This window comes from Crocuta crocuta, unplaced genomic scaffold (genome assembly GCF_008692635.1).
Source record: "Crocuta crocuta isolate KB4526 unplaced genomic scaffold, BGI_CrCroc_1.0 scaffold274, whole genome shotgun sequence".
NCBI lineage: Eukaryota > Metazoa > Chordata > Mammalia > Carnivora > Hyaenidae > Crocuta > Crocuta crocuta.
Genome location: NW_027530222.1, coordinates 189,025 through 211,167, shown reverse-complemented (window position 1 = coordinate 211,167; position 22,143 = coordinate 189,025). Strand labels below are relative to the sequence as shown.

General features: G+C 36.4%; 1 long non-coding RNA gene across 3 annotated transcripts in view; it reads right to left on the bottom strand.

Annotated features, from left to right (window-relative positions):
* Window positions 1-22,143, bottom strand: part of LOC144232683 (uncharacterized) — a 477,063-nt gene that overhangs the window by 290,391 nt on the left and 164,529 nt on the right. The gene's annotated exons all lie outside the window — the stretch shown is intronic.

Genomic DNA, 22,143 nt, shown 5'->3' with positions numbered 1-22,143 from the left:
TGAAACAAAACCAAACACACACACACACACACACACACACACGTATGCACACGCACACACACGTATACATAATCTTCCATACATATTTCAGGGAAGAAATCTAAATTTTCTATTATCTTCCTTTACCAATATTATAAAACATATAAAAATATCTATATGTAACTGATTGCTATACTTTATCATCTTGCATGCTTAAATAGCCTTGATTTTCTTAAATATATATATGGGGCATAACTGGTTGGTTGACTGATTTTTTTTTATTATTTCAAAGAGAAACCCCACATCTGTTATCTATCACTCCTCAATCCCCCCAACTTACCCCAGCCCTAGGCAGCCTCTAATCTCTACCCTCTGGACATAGATTTGTCTCTTCTGGGCATTCCATATAAATAAAATCATGTAATATGTGGTCTTTTGTGACTGAATTTTTTTATCTAGCATAATGTTTTCAAGGTTTATTCATGTCGAAGCATATGTCCAGAATTCATTCCTTCTTATGGCTGGATAATATTCTAAGGATATCCCACATTTTGTTCATCCATTCATCAACTGATGGACATTTAGGTTGTTTCTACTTTTTGACTGCCAGAGTATTTTTGTACAATTTGTTGTAGACATACCTTTTCATTTCTCTTGGGTATGCACCTAGGAATGGAACACTGCATCATACAGTAACTCTGTGTGTAGCTGTTTGAGGAATTGCCAGACTGTCTTTCACAGCAGCTGCATTAATGTACAACTCACCAACAGTTTATGAAAGTTCTAATTTCTCCACATCTTTGCCAACACCTATTATTAACTATCTTTTTACTACAGCCATTCCAATGGTGTAAATTGGTATCTCATTGTGGTTTTAATTTACATTTCCCTGATAGCTAATGATGAACATCTTTTCATGTATTCCTGGCCATGAATCCAAATCCCTTCTATATTTATTAATTGGGTTGTTTATTTTGCTATTGTTGTCATTGTTGTTGGTTGTAGAAGCTCTTTATATATTCTGGATATGAATCTCTTATCAGATCTCGGATTTAAAATGTTTTCTGCCATTCTGTGGATTCCTTTTACTCTGTTGATAGTATTCTTTGATACATAAAAGTTTTTAATTTTGAATTGGTCATTTTATCTATTCTTTATTTTGTTGGCTGTGCTTTGGTATCATATCAAATAAACCATTGCCAAGCCCAAAATCTTGAAAATTTTCTCCTGAGTTTTCTTTTAGACGTTTGTAGTTTTAGCTCTCATGTTTAGGTCTTCAATACACTTGAGTTACTTTTTTATGTGGTATCAGGTAAGTCTTTTGTCTATGTTTTAATCGGATTATTTGTCTTTTTATTAAAGAGTTGCAAATTCATTTATTTTTGTACATTTATAATATGATCATTTCTTTCTTTGGTTTGTGAATTCCTTAGGGCAGAGGTATCTTCCCAATTTTGGCATCTTCAGAGCTCAGTCTGATGATAAGCATAGAGTAGATGCTGAAAAATTATTTACTGAATTGAGCTTACATAAGATTCAAACAATATTAATCATGTTGTTACCTAAGAAAGTATATGGAAGATTATGCATTCCATCTATTTTGTTCATTTAATAATATTCAGGTTTGAAATCACCTAAAGTGCCTGCCTTTATTGCATTTCCTTGATGCTTTTCAGTCTCATTTGGTGAGTAATTTCTCTTGCCAGCCCAATCCAAGCCTAAATCATGTTGGCTACTCTTTCTTTCCTTCGAAGCCTTTACTGTCAACCTCCTTTCCTTTTCAATAGTCCTAAACCAGGATACATAGGTAAAGAAGTATCTACTTCAGATAAAGCCAACCCCACGTGTATGAGGACGATATGCCCTATGATAGCCTGGATAACATCTTATCTAATGGATAGCCATACAGCTACCCACACAACACCTTCACCTTTTAAAGGCTTGGTCTTCTAAATTTGCATGTTCATGAGAAATGGCTCAACTTTTAATTAATTCTAAACAAACACCCAGAAGGACAACAGTTTGCAAAATTGCCCTTATCAGCATTTACTATATATATGAGTGTCTGTATGTTAGTCTGTATTTATCTTATATACTTACATTTAATACTTACTTTATATAATATATTTACATTATTCATAAATATTATTTAATGTATATTCATATACACACATACATATAACATTTCATAGACATTTCTGGAGAGAGGTCTAAATTTTTTATTATCTTTGTGTAGACTACAAAATATAGATAAATCTGTATATGTAACCATCTGGGATGGTTAAATATATTTGATTTTTAAAGATATATATCGTTGGCATGATTTTATATTAATTGATATTTTTTGAGAAAGTGCATATTGAGTAAGATTGCTGAGAATCACTTAGAATTAAAAACAAAAACAAAATCAAAACAAAACAAAAAAACTCTTATCCGAGAGAAACAGCACTTGAAGCAGGGAGATATTTTTAAACAATGAAAAACAAGGAACATGTTTAAACAATGAGCAAAGCTAGGAAAAGGTAATCATTTTTATTAAAGAAAGAATATACATGCTTGGTGGAGAGTGATAATGAAAATATCCTTGGCCTATATTTGAAAGTGTCTTGTTATTTCACTTCATGTACCAGAATTCAGTGGGAAGTTAGAGGTTGACTCTGACTATGCAATAATGACATCAATACATTCAATTAAGTGGAAAAAAAGTCACCTTATTGAGAAAATAATAACATCACTCAAATTGGTCATTTTTCATTGTGTAGGAAAAGTATTGAGATAATTAGCTGAAATTCCCAAGTAAACAAAATACTCCATCATTGTGAAGGCATCATCAGTGTAAGTAAAATATCAACTGGACAAATTAGTCTCTCATATCAACACTGGACTTTCCAATTCTGGCACTTACAAGATAAGTGACTTTTACTAAGCCATTTATGTTCTCTGAAATTCAGTTACCTCATTTTAAAAATGAAATGCCTAATTCAAAGAGTGGCTGTAAATTTAAAGTGAAATAGAATGATTTCAAATGAACACAGAATCTATCATGTAATAGAAACTCCTTTTTACCTTTTTCAGGCCAAGACCTCTTAGTCAGATATATGATTTGATTAAATCATGTGATATTGCTATGACTTTTAAAATTTACTATCAATGCCAATGGGGAGTATCTAAAGAATCAAGACAAGTACTGCATGATAGAAAATAATCTAATTTGATCCTGAGATTTACAGTGAATTAAATGCATTTCATATGATTCATCTAATTCACATAGTACATCAAATATCTCATTGTGGTTAACATAAAAATTGTATATAAACACACACATTTTTTAAAGTTCTCTAAGGAGAATTATGTATGTTAATTTTACCTCATTAGAACATGCATGCAATGTTTTATGTGTCAGGGGCAGTTCTAAGATGTAGGGGATATAATAACAAATCATGCTTGTACTATTACATGGCAAGGAATAATGGCCCAAATTTACTGGGAGTTACACTGCCATGTTACACAAAAATGCCACGACACAGGTAAATGGAGGTTACATGGGGTGGGTGGGTGTAGAGAGAACCATTGCACAAGTCAGGGTTGTCACTAGCCCATGCGGTGTCTTTGTGTAAGTGAGAAAAGGGTGTCTCTTACTCCAGCTACATTCCCGAGCCACCAAGTAAGGCTGATGAGTTGAGTGATAACTAGATTTCAATCAGATCTGTCCCCTTGGTTAGGGTGTTAGTACAATACATACAAAGTACAACAGCTTGGCCCTAGATCAGAGATTACAACCCAGTTTTATTTTGGTAACAACATTAAAGAGTTTCCCCACTGTGCTAACTAGCAATTTAGTGTACAGAAGGTACAAACTATGGATACAGATGGTGACAGAGTGTGAGCAGCGATGGCAGCTCAGTCACTCCACACTCTCGGCTCTGGTAAAACCTGGTTTTTTATTTTAGCTCCTCCTTTGAATAGGATAATGGGTTTCCTATCAGCCTAGGTCCAGGAAAAGTTTGATCCAGGCAAGCCATTCCTCTGCCCCTCTTGGTTCCTGCCTGAGTCCACTGATTGCCTGATGATTCACATTCTATTTACATCTCATTCTCTGAATTTGTGGTTTTCAAATTACTTTTTCCTACATAAATATCTCCCCAAAATATTTAATATGAATTGTCAATTTATTGTGAAGAACAGCCAGCTTCTAGTCCCACTGATTTCTCTGCTTCCCTGCTCTCAGGTACCTCTGGGACATCACTAGGGCACCACAGACTGACAGGCCACTCCAGAATAGTCAAGATTCTTGACTTTGTTCCACAGAAGATCCATCTATCTCCCATTTCTCCTGGAAGAACTAAAACTATATACTTAAACTCAAGGGTTAATGGCTTCTCCCTACCTATGCACTACTTTGAAAAAAAGTTTCTAACACCTTACCTTAAAAGAATAAATCTAGTGCCATGGGGGAAAAATTATATTGTTATCCTTTCACTCACTGTAAGGAGCTGATTCTGCTCCCAATTAGAAGTGGTTTTCCTTGATCCTGTTCTAATGACCTTAGTAAAATGCTCAGGGCTGTGATCGATCAAATTAGTTAATATCTTAGGGTTTGAATTTCCATATACACAGTGGATTTAATGTTTTCTATCTAGCAGGGCTATTATAAGACCTGAATACATTATATATCAGAAGCCTATCAGGAAAGAGTATTAATTATTATAGGAAAGTAACAAGGATGAGCACATTAAATATCCTTTCCTTTGGAATTCAAAATTCTCCTTGTGAACTAAAAGTGCATGCATTGGATAGGAAACTCATGGACAGAAGTCAAGATACCAATGGACTTCAAGACTGCCACTTTACCCAAGATTCATGAAGGCTTCTATTTAAGAAAACATTTGTTGAGACTTGAGGAGGCAGTGATACGGGAGTATTTTTACACACTTTTAGGCAGGTGTGACTTTAGGAGAAATACAAGTTAAGAAATTACATGTATTGGAAGCTAACCTCCAAAATTCATGGCACTTTCAGAAAACTATGCCTTTTACAAGACAGGGTTCTCTCATGGAAAATAAAACTATCTTCATCAGCACAAGAGTAAACACTACTTTGGAAATAAGAAATATTAATCATTACTATCCCTTTTCTTTAACCTCTAATATGTTTCTCTAACATATGTTTCCCAAAGTTCAGGTAAAATACCTTTTATTCATTCATTCCAAAGGCAGAAATGATGTGAATATTTTACTCTGTCTTCCTGGATATGATAGGAACCAGAAGCTATTCTATAACTTAAATTTGGCAAGTTTCATTTTATTTTCACTGACATTATAATGTTGACTCAATCAAAATTTATATCTGGGAATGACTGAATTACTTTTTAGTAGTGCAAATATTGCTTTCCATGAAGTATAAGTAATATACATTTTATTTTCCAGTCTCTACTAATAGTGAGCCATTATTTTAATTTCTAGTGGAATGTTAGCAAGAAAATCCTGAGTACATTAACCAAAAACTCTGTCTTTGTTTTGACTGCCTTTTCTTTATATATAACTGATAGAACATATAGACTGGTTTCTACTTGTGTGATTTTGAAAAAAAATTACATATAAATAAAGAGAGCGGGGTGGAATTTGTTAACCTATGAACTGTCCTTTGATGTAGTTATTTGGTACTCTGCAAAATTTTTTTAGCATCATGTTCTTTTGATTGTGGATAGATGTTTTTTTGTTTTTTTTTAAATATTTTTATTTATTTCTAGGAGAGAGAGAGGGAGACACAGACTCTGAAATAGGCTCTAGGCTCCGAGCTGGCAGTCAGCACAGAGCCCGACGCGGGGCTCCAACCCACGAACCGCGAGATCATGACCTAAGCGAAAGTCGGACGCCTAACAGACTAAGCCATCCAGGCGCCCCTGGATAGATGTTTTATAGTGAATTGAAAACAGAGGCATTTGTAAGGAGACAATCCAAGAGCGGTTTATGCGCTGCCAGCAATTTGAAGCAACGAGGTGATTGGGAAGCAGACCTACATGTTGCAGGAACACAGTGTAAATTAAAAAAAAAAAACAAAAACAAAAAACTGGAGTTGAGAGGTCTAATTCTAGACCTGGTTTTACTGTAATCTCCTGGTATTCCCATTACTCTTATGTAAAGTAACTTTGGGTAGCAGCCCCACAATTCTTAGATTTTCTACTCTGTTTTATTCAGTCATTTCCGACGGTGTTTAGTTTGGGAGGCTTCTTCTACAGAGATATCCTCAAGCTCAGAGATTCTTTTTTCTTTTTCTTTCTTTCTTTCTTTCTTTCTTCTTTTCTTTCTTTCTTTCTTTCTTTCTTTCTTTCTTTCTTTCTGTCTCTCTCTCTCTCGAGAGAGAGAGAGACACAGAGAGAGAGAGGACATGTCTATGCAGGGAGGGGCAGAGGGAAAGGGAGCGAGGAAATCTTTTTTGTTTTTTTTATGTATTCACCTGTTGCTGTTTTCTTTCTTTCTTTCTTTTTTTTTTTTTACAAATAGTTTATTGTCAAGTTGGTTTCCATATACCACCCAGTGCTCATCCCCACAAGTGCCCTCCTCCATGCCCATCTCCCCCCTCCCCCGCCATCCATCAGTCCTCAGTTTTTGTCAGCATTCAAGAGTCTCTCATGGTTTGCCTCTCTCCCTTTCCCTCACCATTTCCCCCCGTCTTCTCCCCCATGGNTTGCTGTAAGCGGAGTATTAAAGTCCCCTGCTATTAGCACATTCTTATCTATAAGGTTGTTTCTGTTTGTGTTTAATTGTTGTAGATATTTAGGTGCTCCCATATCCGGTACGTTGACATTTATGATAGTTCTTCCTGATGGATGGACCCTGTAATTATTGTAGTGCCCTTCTTCATCTCTTGTTATTGTCTTTAATTTAAAGTCCAGTTTGTCTGATATAAGTATTGCTACTTCGGCTTTCTTTTGATTTCCTGTAGCATGATATATATTTCTCCATCCCCTTACTTTTAATCTGAAGGTATCTTCCAGTCTAAAATGAGTTTCTTGTAGACAGCATATAGATGGATTTTGTTTTTTAATCCATTCTGCTACCCTATGTCTTTTGATTGGAGCATTCAGCCCATTTACATTCAGTGTTATTATTGAAATATGTGGGTTTAGAGTCTTTGTATCTTTTGTAGGGTTCATGTTTGTGGTGGTGTCTCTGGTATCTTTGTTCCTTGCAACCTTTTCTTCAGAGCATCCCCCTCAGGATTTCTTGTAGGGCTGGCTTCGTGGTGACAAATTCTTTCAATTTCTGTTTATTTGGAAAGGTTTTTATCTCTCCTTCTATTTTGAATGACAGGCTTGCTGGATAGAGGATTCTTGGCTGCATATTTTTACTGTTCATCACATTGAAGATCTCCTGCCATTCCTTTCTGGCCTGCCAAGTTTCATTAGATAGGTCTGTCACCATTCTGATAGGTTTCCCTTTGTATGTTAGGGCCCTTTTCTCCCTAGCTGCTTTCAAAATTCTCTCCTTGTCCTTATACTCTGCCAGTTTCACTATGATTTGCCATGCAGAAGATCTATTCAAGTTACGTTNTCCTTGACTGTCCAGGGCGTATCCTTTCAGAGAGTGTTTTTTGAATGGTATCTCTTGTTCTCTCTTGTTGGGACCTTGGTTATTTTATTTTCCTATTCGTAGTGATATTTGGGACTCTCCACCTTGTGTACTATGGCTTGTTTCTTGAAGCAGTCCTGGAAATGAAAACAGACAGACAAACGCACAGGGAGCAGGGGCACACAAACACACAGAGTAATTCAACTAACATGCAAAGCGAGAGGGAAAACGAAAAAGTTAAGAGAAAAGACGGAGGAGGGAGGGCAAATAATAGAGAGTATAAAATACATAAAAGGGTCAAAAAGGAGAAAAGAAAGGAAAAAAGAAGAAAACCGATGGACAAAGAACGGTTTAAAGCATATAACCGGATTTCCCAGCTACAGTTAAATAGCTGTGTGTATGCAGTGCTGGTTGAAGAGCATAGAGAAAGAGAGAGAAGATAGGGCAGGGATGAGGCAAAATTGGAAATGAATGAACAGGTAGAAGGGATAAGAAGCTTTTTTCAAAGAACTAACGGTTAGAATATGGTTGGATAGGTGAGAGAAGGATGCTGGTATTATCCAGAGAAACTATATAGTCTAATTCCTCCTGAGAGAAAGAGATGAAAATGTCGGTAGGTGTAGAATTTACATCTACAGAATGGAATAGTTGTGATTGTTTAAGCAAGCCGGCGACCAGAGTTAATCCTGTCAGTGTTCTTGGGGAAAAAAGAAAGAAAAGAGGAAAAAAACAAAAAAAGGGAGGAGGGCAGCTCTCAAGCAGGGATGTGAATGGTGTGATCCAGTGGGTAGGGTGGGAGTTCTGCCTTGGCGGTTGTGGTGAGGAGAGTGGCGGTGCTCCAGTTCCTTCTTGAACCAAGCGCTGCACCTCGCTTTTTTGGGCATGTAAACTCCCCGTACTGGGGGCACAGCCAAAGTGGGTCGCGTTCTTCAACTCAGGCCAGTCCCAATCTCCAAATCCCAATCCGTGCGCCCCGCTGAAATTGCCTTAGACACAGCTTCCCAGGCAATCCTCTCGGGGCAATTCCAGGCCTTATGCCTGGCTCTGAGGGTGGAGTCAGAATCGCTGCTTCCTTCTCTGGGTCGGGCTGGCGAGCATGGGCGGGGGCTTGCCTGCCGGGTGCACCGAGCCCGCTGGAGTGAGGAAAACCAGGTCACTCTATGGCTTGTCACCTGAAACACGAACTCGCGGGCAAATCTCCCAGTTTTTAGCTCTTTGCCTTCCCTCTAGAGTTCCATCCAGCCAGGAGCGCGGTCGCCCGGTGTCTGTGCATGGCTCTTCCAGGGGCCCCAGCCCACTGAGGGTACAATGGCGGCAGGTGCGCCGCTACTCTAGAAGTGCAGCCGCCAGGAGCCAGCACAAATGAGCAGTCTGTGCGCTCAGCCCCTCCGGTACCAATTGGCGCGAGGGGACCTGGCGTGCAGGTATTTGGTGCACAGGGTGTTTCTTTGCCCTGAGTGGAGGTTTTTCCACCGGAGCGGAGGTTTTTCCTTTTCAGACTCTCTCTTTTTCCCCTCACTTCCCGCAAAGGGGGATCGCCTCCGACTCTGGAGTCTCCGATCCCGGCCCGATTTTATCTTCCCCAGTTTGCACTCACGTTAGACGGCTTTCTCAGTGGATTCTGCATCCTTTTTCTCCCAATCTCTCAGGTTTTGTAAGGTTTCCAATGGCTTCAGATCTTTTCCATGTGAGGTATGGGCGCGAGTGCAAGTATAGAGCTCCTTACTTCTCCGCCATCTTGCCCCTCCCCCACCAGAGAGAGCAAATCTTAAGCAGCCTCCATGCCCAGTGTGGAGCCAACATGGGACTCAGTCTCATGACTATGAAGTCCTGAACTGAACTGAAATCAGGAGTCAGTTGCCTAATCTACTGGCCACCCAGGTGCCCCTCTGAGATCTCTTCTTTAGCTATATGCAACATACTAATAAGCCCATCAAAGACATTCTCTGCTGTTGCGGTATTTTTGATTTCCACTACTTTTTGGTTCCTTCTTAGAACTTCCATCTCTCTGCACACATCACTCATCTGGTCTTTATGTAATGTGATTTAACCATTAGAGCCCTTCGCATACGTATTAATCATAGTTATTTTAAACTCCTGGTGTGGTTAAGGCGAACATCCCTGCCATATCTGAGTCTGCTCCTGATGCTTGCTGTGTCCCTTCCAACTGTATTTCTTGCCTTTTAGCAGGTCTTGTAATTTTTTTTTTCTTCATAGCTGAACATGATTACTGGTAAAAGGAACTGCTACAAATAGATCTTTAGTATAGCAGAAGTGAGGTATGGGGAGGGGACGCATTCTGTAGTCCTATGAGTAGGTGTCATTCTTTTAGTGAGTCTGTGCCTTGGATTGTGAACATCACAGTTCCTCTCTGTTCCTCTCCCTACTCCTTTAGGTAGGATCAGATGGCCTTGTGGATGGCTGGATCCAGCTGGAGTGGGGTAATTCCCTTCCCTCACGTAGGTTAGGTTCTGATAATACCCCAGCAGACAGGTTGTGGTTAATTAGCTTCTCCCGATGGCAGCCTTTGTTAGAACGATGTGCTATGACATAAGTTCTAAACGGTTCTTTTTCCCCTCCGCCTGCCAGAAGCGAAGACTTGGGTAAGCTCATGGAGGTAAAACTCACTGTAACTGGGTCAAGCAGAAATGTTTAGCTCTTGGACTTGTCCACATTGAGGCTCCTTCCATTCAGCTGTGGTCCAGGCCTCCCCACGCCAGCAGTGGGTCCCATCAAGACTGCCGTTTTTGAGTATCTGCTACCACAAGCTGTGATACTGTGTTCACTCCAATTTTGGAGACAGTGTTGTGCCTTATGGCTTCTCTTAAGGATCTCAGCAAAGTGGTTGAGCTTTCAGTTTGCTCAGGTTTTTACCTGTAGTTAGAACAGGGTGGTGACTTCAAGCTTCTTCAGTACAGACTGGAGACTGGCAGCCCAAATATTCTCTAGTCTCAACTGCCTCATCAGTATAATAAAATGAACCCACTTGGTCACTAAAGTTTTCCACACTCTGAGGTTAATGGAGATGGAAAGCTCTTCATAAAAAGAGTGAGGACTGTTATTTTGTTTCTAGCTTTTTTCTGTCCTATCCAAGAACTACTCAAAACTGAATGAAGAGTTTACAAGTTCATTTCACTTTCAATATGAGTTATTTCTTCATTTATTTCTACAGTAAACATTTGTAGGCAGACACATTTTTGCTTGTCTCTCAAACCAAAGAAGTCTGTAATTCTATCGTTTATACTTATTCAACTTGTTTTATAGCTGGGTGGAGCTAGATATATTAACTTACATTTGTTTAGCACTTTACAAAGTAAAAGGTGCTCGCTAAGGGCTAAGGAGCAACAGAAATGATGGAAGCCCAACATATTTGGTAAACATTTTTTACCATATTTATTTGACTTAATGATAACTTACAGATAACTTAAATGCAATATTTACATCAAACCTCATATCAGCTACAGTGTTGGAATGTGAGCTATACACTGATTAGGAAAAGCTCAGTAGTGTAATTTTTTAAGTTTATTTATTTATTTTGAGAGACAGTATTAGCAGAGGAGGGACAGGAAAAGAGGGAGAGAGAATCCCAAGCAGACTCTGTACTGTAAGCATAGACCCTGACGCAGGGCTCCTTTTCACCAACCCTGAGATCATGACCTGTGCCAAAATCAAGAGTCAGGTACTCATCACCTGGGTGGCTCAGCTGATGAAGCATATGAATTCAGCTCAGGCCATGATCTCACAGTTCATGAGCCTGATCCCCATGTTGGGCTCTGTGCTGACAGCTCAGAACCTGGAGCCCGCTTCAAATTCTGTGTGTGTGTCTCTCTCTTCTCCACCCTGTTTGTTCTCTCTCTCGCTCTCTCTCTCTCTTTCAAAAATAAATGAAATAAAACATTTTTAAAAAAAGAATTAGACACTTAACCTAGACACCCAGGGGCCCCTAATTTTTTTTATTATGTTTATTTATTTTTGAGAGTGAGAACAAGCATGAGCAGGGAAGGAGCAGAGAGAGAAAGTGACAAAGAATCTGAAGCAGGCTCCAGGCTCTGAGCTGTCAGCATAGAGCCCGATGTGGGGCTTGAACCCATGAACTGTGAGATCGTGACCTGAGCCAAAGTCGGACACCTACCTGACTGAGCCTCCCAGGCACCCCACCCCTCATTTTTTTTAAGCTTAACCTACATGGAGTTTATAATGGGGCAATCCTTTCTCTTGCCAATATGCATTAGGTAGATTGAGATATACTTTGAGGTTAAACCATTATTTATTCAAAGAAATATGCTTAAATATGCAATCTGGGACACCTTCTAATATTTCTATAATCTTCGATATGTTGCAAACATTATTGACTCAGTTTCTCGACCTATGTTCCATCACTGTTTATCCATACATTATATTTCTGTGCTCCCTTAGAGTAGATAATTAAATATATATATATATGAGCGTATGCTTCTAATGATGTCCCAACAGTTCTAAGCTAATAATACATGTTTGTGGGACTGCCGTATTTGGGTGTATGCTATGAAAGTGAATTTACTTAATCATTATTAATGAATTTTGTTAAATCTCACAATTTATGGTTTAATGATGTTTCTTTTCCACAAGAGATTTCTACAGTAAAAATACAGAGGTAAGATAATTTATTTTCAATGAGACAGACTGACTTTATAGGTTAATGTGCTTTCATTTTGAAGGTAAACTCTATCATTTTAGTCAATTAACTTTTTGTCCTTTGTTCAAAGTTCAGAAATGATATGAAGTTACTTTTCTTACTTTATCCAATCTGAGAATTTCTCTGATGTTGTAATTACTGTATTGAAAATTTTAGATTTATTGCGCTTTGCCAGTCTTGAAGAGGCAACACGTATCCAGTACAAGTGGAATTTTCTGTAATGGATTTTATCTGGCGGTCAAGACCTTTCTAAAGTAATAGAACTAAGGTCTTACTGTTCATCTGATACAAATAACTGCACTGAAAGGAAAAGAGTTTTGATTAATATTCTTTTACAAATGCAGTAAGATTGTGCTTCTGCTGTAAGTGCAAAAGCTAAAGATGGGAGTCTGGTTGCAACTGCAGTGAGAATTTAGCACACATACCCTAATGCAGAAATTCCACGTTTCACACATATTTCAACTGATTCTTAACTGGTTTACTGCCCCTAAAATTCACTGTTAATCACACAGACATATTAATTATTTGAATTACTATTATGCATCTGAAAGACAGATTTGAAAGCTTGCATTGGGACCCAGACTCCTGCACTTGGCACGAATGGATAAAAATCTGTTTTCCAGACTCTAAACGTTTTCCTTCTGGTTTCCTAAAGTGATCTACTCTGATTTGACTCACTGAAAATGCCATACCCATTTCTCTCTAGTTACTTAAATATTAATCTTCCTTCCAAATTCAGCTTAAGTTTGTCCTATCCTCTATAATTCTTTGCTTGTGACCCCAAGCCATACTGAACTCTATTATTTCTCATCTTGATCAATCATTTGGCATTTGTTTTAAACATCCTTAGATTTTTAGAATGCAGTAAAGCCTATATGTACTTGTTGGTAATCTCTCATCTATTGTTAATAATACCAGTGGGGTAAATAATCCAAGATATTAAATGTGTATCATGCAATAGAAGAAATAGTATTTAAGACTCTTGTCTCGCTTGTTTAAATTTAAAAATGACATTTTTTCACAATAATAACCTTATTATAAGTGAAGCTATAAGAAAATGGAGTCAAACAAATCACTAGTGCTTACTGGAGAAGAGTGTACAGGCAGCTATGCAACAAGAATATTAAATTTATATCATTAATGAAGACTTCAGTTCCTAGGAGTTCAATAATTAACATAAACACTTTTAAAGTGACTCTGAGGAGCATGGTTCCTGAGCATAATGAAAATAGTCTGCAATAAATGAATATTTTAAAATATAATATGTACAGCAGGACTGTCAGCTATTTTAAGAACAGGGATAGAATGGTTCAGTATATGCCTTGCTTGTTTTTTGTTTATTTTTGTCATTATATTTAACATAAATTTGACTAAATAAAGATGAAAAAGTCATCAGTCTTGCAAAATATTTTTTTCATAGAAATAACACAAATTATTAATTCAGTACAATTTATAAGATAAAATCTTATACAGATAAAATCTTATAAATCTTATAAAGATAAAAGTTGCCTGGAAAGGCCAAAATGACTTTGCTATTAATAATGTTTTATTAATAAAAATAATATAAATAAAATATATAAGTAAAATAAATTTAAAATTTTATAATGAAATATAACTTTTAAAGCTCATACTATTTTTAAAGGATTTTTTAAATATTCAGGAAATATTTCATAAATGTTAATAACTCTGCTTTGCTTTGTGAAGTATATGAAAAACCAGTAACATTTCATATAGATCATCTTACAAAGCTTTAGAGATGAACATAATACTTTCATGCAATTACATGATACCTTAGGGATTATGAGGAATGTAATTGAACTTGTGGTCAAGAGCAGTTGCAGGAGAATGATGAAATGTGGCACAGATCATCAGATGACAAGAACATTCCAGTTTAAAGGAACAGTTTAATCAAATGCAGAGAGGCCAAAGCAAACACATAATATGTGATCAAGATATGAGATGTTAAGAACAATATTTGTCATAATTAGGAAAAAACCCAAATAGAAAGACTGTTACATCCAGGGAGCAGTATTTTAACATATTGAAATAAATAGTGGAGAGCTTTTATAGGTTGTGAACAGTGAATGTTAGGAAAGTGATATTCCAGAAACCTTAGATTTGACATGCAAAAGTAAATTAGACTATGAAGGAAGGGGACCCTTGAAGACAATGAGATTATCAATGAAAACAATCGAAGATGGAAATGCTGGGGTCTGGGATGGTAGCCATATAATGATGAAAGTATTCCAAGAATAAAAGTATTTCAAAGAATAAAATGCATGACTTTGATGACAATTAAATAGAATTGTCACTGTAGAACAGTGGAGAAAAAGAGTAATTATTTGAAAGCGTAAAGATTTACAAACATATCAAATGAAAATCAAATTTGCCCTTGGTGGTTATTTTGTGAAACAAAAAGATCATCTCAGGTCCAGACATTAAATTGGAAAGTTTCAAGTGACTATTGGATATCCAATATCATAAAAATGATATAAAAGAAAAAGAAAAAATGATATAAAAGAGGTGTGAATTTTAGTGATTGAAGTGCATTTTATACAGTTTGATGAAAATTATGAGAAAGACCTATGGGAAACTGGAGACATTTTGGAGTAATTTTCAGGTGATTTTATTTAGGGAGAAAAAAAGTATAAAAGAAGATAGTACCCTAGCTTTTTTTGTAAGAAAGAAGTGAAAATAAGAAAATAGACCTATGCCTGCTTATCATTATGAAAATAAACACTGAGACAAATCATAAAATTATGAAGTTTATACATAAAAAGATAAGGTATGTGTGGGATAAAGGGACACAAAAGGGAGCGACAAGATAAACCTTTTAATACAATTTCAGTTTGAAAAGTATGTTAATACTGTATGTAAAAATAAATTAAATCAGTAATATTGGCAAAGAGTGGAAAAATTCAAACTAAAAGCAAACTAAAACAAATGACCCCAAATATATTTCAAATGAATACTTAAACCACAAAGAAGGAAAAGGAAGAAGGGAAGAAAGGAAGAATGAGAGAAAATAAGAAGAAAAGAAAAAAAAACCTCATGCAGATAGCTTAAGAATATACATATAAATTGATTATATATTCTGAGTCTTGGGTGTGGTGGGCGGTGGGGATTAAGGAACAAAGTGCAAAGAAATTCTGAAGTCTTTTTAGTAGATATATTTATGGTAGTGGTAAGTGGAGATTCAATTCTGAAAACGATTACAGTGAAATGTAGGATCAATCATGAATAAATATGCTGGTGCTGGTGGCTGGAATTCTCAGTTCTCAGAGTGAAAGAAAGAAGAGGCCTCATCAGACATTTATAGAGTAAAATGGTCCCAAAATGCAGGTTCAAAATTTTGGGTCTCTTTGTTCTTCAGGCCTTGGCCCAATAATTCTTTTATTAAAAAAAAAAAAAACTTCAACATTTATTCATTTTTGAGAGACAGAGCACAAGGAGGGAGGGGCAGAGAGAGGGAGACACAGAATCCAAAGCAGGCTCCAGGCTCTGAGCTGTCAGCACAAAATCCAACACGGTGCTTGAACTCACAAATTATGAGATCATCACCTGAGCCGAAGTCACTTAACCGACTGAACCACCCAGGTGCCCCTCAATAATTATTTACCTTATCAGTAGCTCACCAATGCCTTTGAGCAGATTTTTTTCTTCATATATACATGTATATACATGTATATATGAAGATATACATGTATATATGAAGAAAAAAGAAAAAAAGAATCTGTTATATATTTTATTTCCACCAGTACAACCTACTGGTTCTGTTTCTCTGGAGAATCTTGAACAATGCACATGCATACATAGTTTGTAAAAATGAAAAAAAGTATGAAAATGCACAATAGATAAGTGTATGAGAGCTTCTATTTTATTTAGAAGCAAAAATGGAAAATCTACATTGCAGGAGTGCCTCATAACTCATTTCTCACACTTTGATCTTCTTATTCTATAGTTACTCCTTTGGGAGATCATCCAGTCTTATGGCTTAATATATTTTCTGACAACTATCAAATTTCTGTCTGTAGCCCAGACCTCTCTTTGGAATTACNTATTAATAGAGAGAGAAATTAAATATATAATAAATATATAATATTTAAATAATTTAAAATAATTAAATATATTAAACATATATTTCTATTAAATATATTAAATATATATTTCTATATCTTTGAAAATATGGTCTGAAGCAAAATTTTAGTTTTTGCCTCCCTTGTCATTTGGAGTTATGCCTACGTCTGGTTAAGTAGATTTCTAAGACACCAGGAAAGGCACTGAAAAGAAAAGCAGAGACACATTCTGATACACTGTTCAATGGGAATTGGCAATCTATGCAACTGTTCACTATAGCTGCTCTGAAATAAATTGGGCCAAGGAGAGTTGGATCACACATATCTGCAGCATTGTCCAAAGCCAAACTCTTGTTTTACTTTTTGTTTTCCTGAACGCTGGCATTTTATTTATTGATGCAAAAGATATTACCCCCCAAGACTTAGTAGCTTAAAACAATAGACATGTATTGTCTCGTACAGGAATGGCTCAGCCTATTATTTCTAGTACAAGTTTAATCATGACTTCACAGTCAAGCTCTCAGCTGGGGCTGCATTCATGTGAGGGCTTGCCTAGAGCTGGGAGATCCATTTCTGAAAAGGCTCACACATCTTGCAAAGTTGTCTCTTGCCCTATGGCCTCAGTTCTTCCCCACATGTACTTCTTCATGGGGCTTCATGTGTGCCCTCATGACATAGGAGTTAGCTTTCTGCAGAGTGAGTGTTTCTGGAGGGAGCAGGCAGATATACACAATGTCTTTTATGAACCAGCTTGGAAATCACACAATATCCTGTTAGTTACACAAACAGCCCTTCCTGACATGGGCAACGTTTACATATCACATGAATATCCAGAGTCAGAGACATCCTCAAGTTTGGCACCATACCTCCTTTAACTGCAATTTTCCCAATCTCACTCGGTGACCACTCTATCTCTCCTAGTGTTCAAACCAACAAACTTGTATTTATCTTTTACTACTTTATTTATCTTATATTCCTAATATTCCTAGATCAAGTAAGATGATAATATGAGAAATTCATTTTGGGGAATATATTTTTACATGTGTACCATACACTTGAAAAAATAAATAAATGTTTGAAAATTCATATAATTTAAAGTTTGGAAAAGAATCAGGCAAGTTACCTAAAATTAAAGCAATAATAACAGGTACTAAGTTATTTGACCTTTACATCATGGCTGGCATAAAACATGTGGCTCAGTATTACTGATTATGAATCTGATAATGACCATGAGACATGTATATTCATATTTTAAATATGAGCTAGTTCAGTCTTCTAAAAGTTAACTAATTTCTCATGATCATACAACCATTAAAATTAATATAGAGGATTCATTTTCAGTAATCAGCAAAATGACCCAAAGGGAATAACCAGGAGACTTGGATTAAATAAAAAGAAAAAAAAATCTGTTTGAAGGCACTGGACGGCTAATGACAAGATAAAGTCTTTGTTCAAATTATGAGAGAAAAAGAAATATTTCTTTTCTCTTGTAAACCTTGATTTGGGAGTGAGTCCCTTTTACTCTACAGCTGTCCTGGTTTGAACTACTCTGACTTGAAGATGAAATAAATAAGAGGCTGAGCAGTTGAGCAAAAGTCTTGACTGAGAGGACAAGAAAAATAATACTTAGAGATCAGAATCTGCTAGGTGAGGAGCCCTGGTTACCATGTTTGGTATATTCTAAAAGAAATAAAAACTAGAAATAAATTGGCCATCACAGGCCCTGAAACTCAGCTTCAAATTATCTCAATGGAAAATAGAATGAATGGATCTGGTATAGTTAGTGCCTCATTTTAAAGGAACTAATACCAGACCTGGACTTAAATTAACTCCCAAATTTCTTTCTTTGTTTGGCATTTAATCAAAACTCTTCAAGTGCACAGGGTATCAGTCAATGTGATTAAAAATATCAAGGAAAACAACAGACAATAGAATCAGACTTTCAGTTACCTAATGCACCCAAAGTTACTATATTGGAGTCTAGAAGGACAAGTAGTGCTAAAAAGAAACTGGATGTGACTATAAAATATGGTATTAGCTGAGATTAAATACATGGAAATAACACGAAGTTCATAACTGTATTCGCAAACAATAACAATAGCAACAACACTGTCAGTCTGTACTTCAGGAGATAAAGACTATTCAAGAGACAATAGAATTCTGGGTCAACAATTTTGCACAGAAAAGAAGCAGATTAAGAGAGCTCTATTAAAAAAAAAAAAGTACATTACCCAATGGCCTTTTTAGGAAAGAGTAAGAAAAATAATAGAAAAGAAAGTACCGTGTCGATTATGGAATCCAGTCATCAAAGACTTGAGTATGGAGCCATGAGAGCAGTACTGGAGTCTAATTTTAGAGTACATGGCAAAATTTCAAGTTTTCAAGATTGTTTTGAAGCAACAAATATTTGTGGCTTCCATTCTCCCTTTTGAATAAGAGTTTATTGTATTTCTGATCTTGCTCCATCATTGTGTCGGGATATTTGTGCTTGTAGGCAGACAACTTTCTCTTACTTTATAGGTGTCTGTGTGAAGAAAACCCATGCCTTGACCTTATCTATCTCGTGAAATCCAGAATTTTGTTCTTGAAGAGATGATTGGGTTAGATACTTGTTGGTCATGGTAGAGGAGAGGCATGAGTAATTGTAATAAAAAAGACAAATCATATATTGAATTATTGACCTTGTTTATTTACCACTCTTTGAGTAATGCTTGTTTTCATACAACTTTGCAATTCTTCTCACTAGAGACAAAGTACTTCACCAACTTTGAGGTTTGCACTTGACCATGTAACATTTGATCAACAGACTATTAGTGACATAACACAAGGAAAGCTTGAAATGTGCTTATGTGGTGGAGTGTGCCATATTGAAATTCTACCATTGCCAAGTAATGAGTGTACCATGGTAACTGCTGCTCCTTCAGCTTCAATAAGAATGAACTCACATTGGCATATGTGAGACAAAATGCAATAAAAAGCCAAAATCAGCTAGCTACATATTTGAAGAAAAGCCACGTAGTCAAACCCTGTCTTTATCAGTTGACCCTCAACCAATACATAGATATGTATTGAGGTTAAATGATTATTGCTTTAAGCCATGGGCTTGGGGCAATGTGTTATGGTGCATTATTGTGCCAATAGCTGAAAAGGATGAGTGAAAGGATGAGCTGGAAAGGATGCTGCATGACTGTCTTCTATAAAGTTTTAAAATAAAACAGTCAAAGAGTTGGGAAAAGTGAGTTAACTATTATTGGAAGGGCGTGAGGGAGCTTCTAGGATGCAGGCAATTTTCTTTTTCTTTACCAGGATGATGGTTAGATGGGTATTTTCATTTTTGATAATGCATTTGTCTGTGCACTACAATTTGTGCACTTTTCTGTATGTTTATGACATCCCAATATATATGTTTACAATTCTATCCTTTTAACTGCTTTGAGATATATAAACCAAGCTTTTATGATATTAGGACATATAGAGATATCAAAAAATAAGTACCTCTTTAAAATAAAAAAAACACCCAGTTATTTAGGTATGATTAATCTAGGTGGTCAATCCCCTCGTAAAGCCTAGAAATTTATATGTTAGGATTTACAAAATTATAATCCCATTGATGAAGAAAAATTTGACTATTTTGCTCCCTGTATACCTCATCAAGCATATAGGAAGACTTAAGTAAATTTATTTTTGTAAAAATAAATACAGGAAATTGAAGGAAAGGGTCAATGACTAAGGTTTTGCATGTACAAATGAAAGAATTAAGCAAACATTTAATAAAGTGTTGAAAATTGGGTTCTCTTCATAGATGCACATCAAACAAGTAAGTTGATTTTTCATGTGAGGCAGTTGAGAGTTTAGGAAGGGATAATCTAAATGGGGCAATCATTTATTTTTGTCCACTGAATTTGCTATTGCTGTTAATTTGTAAGAATACTTCGGTAGTATGGTAAGAAAATTATTTGATATCAAGAAAGAATGAGAGGGGTGCCTCAGTGGCTCAGTCAGTTAAGTGTTCGACTTTGGCTCAGGTCATGATGTCATGGCTCATGGGTTGGAGACCCTCACTGGGCTCTGTGCTGGCAGCTCATAGCCTGAAGCCTGCTAAGGATTCTGTGTATTCCTCTCTCTCTACCCCTCCCCTGTTCACTCTCAGTCTCTCTCTCTCTCTCAAAAATAAACAAACAGTTTAAGAAAGAAAGAAGAAAGAAAGAAAGAGAGAGAGAGAGAGTGAGAGAGAAAGAAAAAGAAAGAAAGAAAGAAAGAAAGAAAGAAAGAAAGAAAGAAAGAAAGAAAGAAAGAAAGAAAGAAAGAAAGAAAAAAAGAAAGAAAGACTAAGTTATAACCAGGTAGTGGGAAGATAGAGGGCAAGAACAAAAGAGAGGAGATCAAGTTTTTAAGAGGACAGATTGTTGAAAAGCTATCTTATATAGTATTGAATACCTCAAAGATTATAATATAATTAATCTTGAGGGTATTTTGAAGCTATGCTCTTCAAACCTTATGAATTTTATAGAGAAGGGAGAAACAATTATCTAGAGAAACAAAGAAGACATCTACCCCAACGTCAGCAGGGGGACCTACATAGCTGAAGAAGAGCTTGCTGAGGGAAATCAAGGTTTCAGCTAGACAAGAAGTTGGGAAAATTCAGAGAAGAGGTTGAGGATATAGGAGATGACAGATGGTGACATACTGTGAGATCCAGAGAGCACACTGGGAAAATTTGGGGAATGGGAAAGAGATGAGAATTGGAGAAAAAAATGAGCACATGCACAGGTCTAGAGATGACTATTTGATAATCTTTTTTTTTTTAATTTTTAACTTTTATTTATTTTTGAGAGAGAGAGAGACAGCATAAGCAGGGGAGGGCCAGAGAGAGAGAGGGAGACACAGAATCCGAAGACAGTCTCCAGGCTCTCAGCGAGCTGTCAGCACAGAGCCTGACGTGGGCCTCAAACCCACCAACCGTGAGATCATGACCTGAGCTGAAGTCAGACGCTTAACTGACTGAGCAAGACCGACTATTTGATAATCTTGATGAGAACTGTCCTGACAGTATCTTAAGTAGATTGGGTTGATATTGATGTGCATATGGTGAGAATGGGCTTATTTCCTGACACATGAAGGTCTGTGACTCCCTCTTATAAACCGTGAAATAATATGTTTTGTTTTTTACTTTTCATTATGTATAGCTTGAGATACAGAAAATATATATAAAAAGAATAAAAATATTACCCACATATTAAAATAGTATAAGAATGTAAAATAAAGCCACAAATCAATATAGTTTCAATACTATGTAACCCAATGCTCAATACTATCATCTTTTTCTGAGACTACTCCACAGTTTTCTAAGTTGTCAAATAGTATCAGTTCTTGTCTGCTTCCAATTTTTCATCCTCATTGCAGCTAGAGAACTATTTCTGAAACACACATATGATCATATAGCATTCCCTGCTTCAAAGACTTCCATGGCTTTCCACTTAATTTTAAGACAGAAAATATATATACTTCTTTAAACACAGCTCAAAATCCCTGCAAGAATTTATATTTACTCACTTTTCAAGCCTCATCTTTGTGTTTACTCCAGATCCCCCTAACTATAGAAATTCTGTACTTGTGATTACTTCTGCATCTAGGTTTACCTAGATGAAATTAACATCTTCATATCTATACCCAAGCCTATCATCATTTCGAAAGACAAAACTTCTTTTGTCCTCCCTGAGTATATCAATATGTTAATAGCTGCTTGTGTAGTACCAAGTATCTTTCATTCCTGGCACTAGCTACCTTTGTGATGTTACATTTACTTGAACAGCTATTTGATTAATATAAGTCTTCCTCTCTA